Below are 4,922 nucleotides of genomic sequence, written 5' to 3' on the forward strand. Positions count from 1 at the left end.
TGTACAAGAAAAGTGACATCAGGAAAACAATGGTGGCAGCGACGGATCCTCCTTATATCCCGACTTTCCACGGAGAGGCTCCCTTGCGTGCGCCAGCCAGGCAGGGATCCCAATAATCCAGTAAAGCCCTCCACCTCTTCACACGCTTAACAGAAGTGGAGGGAGCTCCTCCTCCCTCTGTGAAGTTTGGCTACGGAGGCTTCAGGAGGTCAGCCCTGTTGTTATCGTTGTTATATTGATGAAACACTCATCTAGCAATCGTTTCGCAGCCCGCCCAGATTGCAGCTGACAACCCGGCTCGCCTCTGAGAGGAGAGAGATTAAGTTGCATCCTCCGCAAGTGCATTAAAAAGAGCAAAAAGCTTTTTTCATATTAATGCAGTTTAATTCAATTAGTCCTTTGCTGGGCATGCCACAGAGGCCCAGAGGGATACTTTGTTGTTGGTGCGCAGCGAGCAAAAAGTGAGCCAAGAGAGGATTGCCAGTTAATATGATGCTATGATGAGAACATTTGGTGCCATAACGAGCAACAAACTGAAAAGTTTTAATTAACGCCAAAACAAGTCTGCGATCTTTCACACACAAAGTTGGCTACACAGCTAGGAGTGAGTGAGACACCCCGAAGTTTGATAAACGGCTGGAAAAGAGTTTGAGATGGAAATTAAAATCAGACTCTCCGTCTGTCTGTCTGTCAAACAAAGAACTCATTTTAGGGACGAAACTCTCTGTGCAAGCAAATTCACGAAAAAAAGACGTGATAAAAACACACAAAGGAGAGCCCAAAGGTTTTCCCTCTCCTGCGAGTCGCTGTCACAAGTGACACGAGCACTTATTTTTCTATTTTCACTGTATTGCATTCAAATTTCCATTCTGTGAAATGAATATTTGATCTTTTCCCCCTGAACCTGTCACCGATGGGCCTTTGAAGCTACGAGACATTGTGTTTGTGACACTGCGGGATATACAGGAGAAAAAGATCAAACTCCTCCGCGGAGAGAAAACATGAAATGGTAAACACTGTGTCCTGGCGGTTTACCTGTTTGGAGGCTTTGTTTCAAATGTTCTGACCACAAATGTTTCTGGGCAACAGTGTTGTACAATGTTTGCTTTTCTGGAAATGATTGTCTGCTTTAATGTTCTTTTTCCTTCCTTGGACTGCAGTGTGTTCTGTGAATGCTGCTGTAGTTTGCAGGAAAACTTTTCTCTTTGAGCTCTTCACAGTTCTTCATGTTCGGTTGACTTTTCCTGTGTTTTTGTGTTATGCACTGCGCATGCACGTGTCTTTGTGTGTGTGTGTGGGGGGGGGGGGGGTGTGTGGGTGCTTGCATGTGTGTGTGTGCAGTGGCAGCAAGAGCAGCACTGGAGGTCTGTGCAGTAGCAACTTGTGGAATTCCCCTAACTAAGATCAAATGGAGAAAAGAAAAGATATATGGGATCTAACTGCTCGCCAATTAATACATCACCTGCGTCTACGGTAAGATGAAAAGGTGCTAAGAAGAGATGGGGACAGCCAGGGGTTAAAAGAAAGTGTGAAACAGAGATGGAATGAGCTTTATAGTTTTTTTTGGGAATCTTGAATGTGCTCTCATGTTGATCAGCAACACTCCAACATAACAGGCGTGGAGGAAATATACTCGAAGGTGTGTAACAAAAATGTTGATTCTATGCCCGAGATTATAGGTCTCTGTAAAAATAGAGAAAAATATGATGAACACGGTCTCATAAAGAAGTGCAAATTGAGCACCCTAGTTAGTCATAATTGGCTAATTTTGTTTGTAAGGTCACGATAGCACTTGAAGCCTCTCTGGATCCCTTCCCGCAGAAATGCTACATGCAACACAGGCAACCCTTTTGTGTGCCAGCGAGCACTGATGTGCTTTCTGTTTCCATGCCAACTCACTTTCATCTTTCATCTTTCTTACCAGCTCATCCTACGCTTCAGATGAATTAGGTTTGTTGCAAATTCTTTTGAAGTGCACACACAAACCCCCCCCCCCCCCCCCCCCCAATACCACCCCACTTCAGCGAAACAAAACAAAAACACTGAGGAGCTACAAATGTAAGCCAGTAATCTTGCTCGTTTCGGCTCCTTGGCTAACCAATGGCACCACGGACAGAGTATTTCCACTTCATTTCAATTTGGAATACATCCCTCGCTCTTTCTCTTGGCTTCCATTTTCTGCTGTTGTGAGCTGCTCTGCGACGCACAATTCATTTCTATTATGGAGACGGTCGCTAAGAGGGTTGCATTGTAGGTTGGTAATGATCTTCAATTACACTGATGCCTGTACCTAAGGGGTAAAAGGAAGGCGGGGGTCTCTTGAGGATCAAAGGTTTACACCTGAAGAGGACTTCTGTGCCCTTGCAGATGCACTTTCTCAAGATGCTCCAGTGAATTCTGCCTCTGGACACAGAAAAGGCAATTTCCAGGCCCCGGGCTGTGTGTGTCAGTAATAGAGGTGCCGGAAAATCTGGTATCGGCTCGAGCCCTGGCCTATGAGATATCGGCGATAATCATGTCAACTTAGCCGCCGTCTGCTCCTGCATTTCGCTCTATATTTTATATAGCAGCTAAAAAGTAAAAGAAATAAGAGCCAATATGTTTCGACCACTTGTCAGGGCATTACATTAATTATTCATTTTATTTTAGTTTTAACGGAGAAACAAAGACATTTGTAGTTGTCGTTGTGAAGAGTAAATAAGAAGCTGCTGATTTCCAGAAGACTTTCATTGAAACAACAGCTAAAAGTCATTTAAATCCATTTAAACCCAAGGAGATATAAATGTATTATTGGAGACTTCATTCTCCATATTTGTTGGCTTGTTTGCCCCTAAATTATAATTAGACATTAAGACAAATTTTACATTCATGCAAGCACAGCTGACCTGCTGATTAGAAATACTATTAATATTGTTTTGCTGTAATTAGTTGGAATTAATCATTTAAAGGCTAACAATGTAACACCATTTTCACTGTTATCAGTCCCCATAGAAAGGAGAAAGGAATGTTATCGTTACATGTCAGTTGCATGTTAGTTGCATGTCACAAACCATACGGCCGTTTAAATATAGTGTTACCCTTTATGGTTTTGGTTCACTCCCACCGCTCTAGTGACAAAGCACTAAAATCCCACTATGTTACCCTCACCGCACCAAACGGCAGACAGACAAAGGGTGTGACTAGATGGTGAACACAGTGAAGCATTCAGCAGTTAAAGAGGCAGATATTTGGCTCAGGCTTTGGTGAAGACCAATAACGAAGCTAAAAGGAGAGAGAATATTGGACTTGTATTCATCAAGTGGACAGAAACACGACTCCACATGAATGCGATTAATGCCATGTGTAAATAAATATACAAACTGCTTTCTTAAACTAAGGTGATAACATGTTCTCCTGCCCCCAAGTGGTCAAACATCTATTAATACTGCTTACACAAATATCGTCTTAAACAGCTTTGTATGTGTGTGACTGTAAGTATGTCTTTAATTTCTGAGCTTCATTAGGAATAATTAAAACAGTCTACATGTGGTGTTCATAGCCTGTTGTAGATTTACTGCGCCATGACACACAATCATCAGTTCAAGAATTGAAATATGGAATTCCAGCGGTTGCAACTGATCAAATCTGCCTTTGAAGCCGAGTAAAAGTCACGGAAAACAATTAAATTAGCAATTCAAAGCCACAGAAATGTTATGGTAGTTCAAACAGGAAACCTACTGTCAGAAAGCCAAAACACTCTCACAGCCTTCATTCCCACAGCCATCAGTCTTTATAGAGCAACACAGTAGACATCCAAGTCAGTCAGTGTTTGTCACTGTTCACGTGGTGAATCACAAAAAAAACAGACGAAGGCTTATTTCTAAGGTAAATTCAATGATCGTATAAATTGAATCTAAACTCATTTCCAAACACAAAGACACAATTTTGCCAGATATGATGTACAATAGTATCTGCCTCTCTGATATTGAGTTTCTCCAAACTTTTCATCAGTCCTAGCTGCAATGTTTGTCCCTGGTGACATCAAACGTGCTTCACGCTATCTGGGTGTTTGTTTGAAGTCCTCTCGACTCAAGGAAAAGAAGGAGAAATAAAAAAAAACTCGCTATCTGGAGTTTCAATGTGTGTAGAAATGAAGGTGCTGATTTATTTTCGCTTGTATGAAGCCAACTTTGAGTCACTGAAGTTTAAGAGAGAAGTGAAGAGAAAAAGAAAGTCTTTCGGTTATCTAAAGGTGAGCCAAAGAAAAAGGAAAAGAAAAGAAAAGAAGTTGAGGAAAAAAATCAGACTGTACAAAACTCGTGCAGGTCAACAAATCAGAGCACACACTGTAAAAACATTTACAGTCTCCCAGCCAGAGAGACTTCAATCCATTCATCAACGCCAATGTTGGCAAAGCAGTTTGCATCTTGGTTGTCGTGAGTGGACCCGCCTGCTTCTCTGTGATTTATTCTACCCATAATGTTCAGCCTCTAATTATTTTCCTATTTGCTTTACAACACAGACAGCATATGAGCGGGATGGAGACGCAGAAACACCAGAGAAAGGGTATGTTGAGATTAATAAAAGACTAGAGTCAGAGACAACAGAGCCTGTTGCAGCTTCCATCCATGTCTGTCCAAAATGTCATCGCTTCATAATTGTATCCTATTAGACATTGAATTTGTCATAATTAGCATATCAATTCTCGAGTCATTGTGAGGTCATAGTGACATTGACCTTAGACCGCCAAAATCGAATCAGTTCATCCTTGACGGTGGACGTTTATGCCAAATTTGAAGAAATCTGCATGAGGCTTTTCTGAGATATTAAGAGAACGGTATGGACGTGAGGTCACAGTAACGTACTGATGGACAGACGCACATCCCGAAAACCTCCTCCAGCCGTGGCCGTCACCGGCGCGGAGGCATATTAACGCCACGGTG

This window comes from Melanostigma gelatinosum, assembly GCF_949748355.1.
Source record: "Melanostigma gelatinosum genome assembly, chromosome: 11".
Lineage (NCBI taxonomy): Eukaryota > Metazoa > Chordata > Actinopteri > Perciformes > Zoarcidae > Melanostigma > Melanostigma gelatinosum.